General features: G+C 32.3%; 1 protein-coding gene across 1 annotated transcript in view; it reads right to left on the reverse strand.

The window, feature by feature from the left end:
• LOC111088601 (macrophage mannose receptor 1-like) overlaps positions 1–1,621 on the reverse strand; it is a 9,537-nt gene that overhangs the window by 6,010 nt on the left and 1,906 nt on the right. The gene's annotated exons all lie outside the window — the stretch shown is intronic.

Raw genomic sequence — 1,621 nt, forward strand, 5'->3', positions numbered from 1 at the left:
GACTGTTGAAATTAAGTGTATCGCAAAGTTATATTTAGAAATAATAAACCAGTTTTATTTAAGAAAGGACTTGTGTCGCTAAAGTTTGGTCGGCACGAATTTACGGAAAATTAATTAACAAACGGAGACGTAACAATATATTTAGTTCAGAATGTATATATTGATTTGAAACAAGTGCAGGGCGTGCTGCTCAATCATCGTTAGCTTTACCGTCAACAAGTCACAAACACCTACTGTAGAAAAATTCACAAAAACAAACCTCTCACTACCTAAACACACTATTAGAGTAGTAATATACTCCAAAAAAACACTATTGAAACAGTAATCTGTATTCAAATTTTACTTTATCTTCTATACAGCCCATTCATAAAGATATGATAAAGTGGATATCACTGTTATATGACATAACACTAAGTATTGGGACAACATGGAACCTATTGGTCCTTCTCGGCTGTTCCATCCTCTAAACTAAATTAAAATAATATTTAAAAAATCTTAAAGCCAGACCTTATCATTCATATACTTATCAAGCTTTTTCTTAAACTCGCTTAACTTTATTGCCTCTACAACATCTGAAGGTAACCCATTCCAAAGGCCAACCACCCTGTTATAAAAATGCAACTGTCTTTGCTGAAGACGACTCCTACCCTACCAAAATTTATATTTATGTCCCCTAGTCCTACTGTTCTCACTGTTAAATATGAAAAAAGATGATGCATCAACACTATCAATTCCCTTTACAATCTTAAGCACTTCAATCAAATCTTCCCTAACTCTTCTTTTTTCAAGAGAAAACAATTTGAGAGATTTTAGCTTCTTGTTGTGTGCCTTTATCCCAGGCACCATTCTAGTAACCCTTTTCTGAACCCTTTCCAACAATTCAATGTCTTTACTAAGGCAAGGAGCCCAAGACTGAACACAATATTCCAAATATGGCCTAACCAGTGACCTGTACAATGAAATCATAACCTCTTTAGACTTGTATTCAATATCTCTGTAGATACAACATAAAATCCTATTTGCCCTACCACGAGCAACAGGTCACTACTTGGATGGCTTTAGAGACTGATCGATTATTACACCAAGATCCCTTTCCTTTATAATACTATTAAGGCTATTCCCATCCTAATTATACTTATAATTCAATTTTTTATAACCCACATGCATTATCTTGCATTTATTATAAGTAAAACCTATCTGCCATTTATTTGCCAAACTCACTAAATTAACAATATCTGAAATTTGTTAGGTTTCATTAGCAGTTCTACCAACAATCTGAAATGTGCTAGGTTTTATTAGAAACCTTATTAAGAATATCTGAAATGTGTTACTTTTCTAGCATGAACAACCTAACCAACAATACCTGAATATAATATTTTGCTAGCAGTTTTATCAGTAATGCTTGAAATGTACTATGTTTTATTAGCAACATTACCACAATAAAACATGAAAAGTACTATGTTTTATTAGCAACATTACCACAATAAAACATGAAATGTACTACGTTTTATTAGCAACATTACCACAATAAAACATGAAATGTACTACGTTTTATTAGCAACATTACCACAATAAATCATAAAATGTACTACGTTTTATTAGCAACATTACCACAACAAAT

The sequence above is a fragment of the Limulus polyphemus genome, unplaced genomic scaffold (genome assembly GCF_000517525.1).
Source record: "Limulus polyphemus unplaced genomic scaffold, Limulus_polyphemus-2.1.2 Scaffold4104, whole genome shotgun sequence".
Classification (NCBI taxonomy): Eukaryota; Metazoa; Arthropoda; class Merostomata; order Xiphosura; family Limulidae; genus Limulus; species Limulus polyphemus.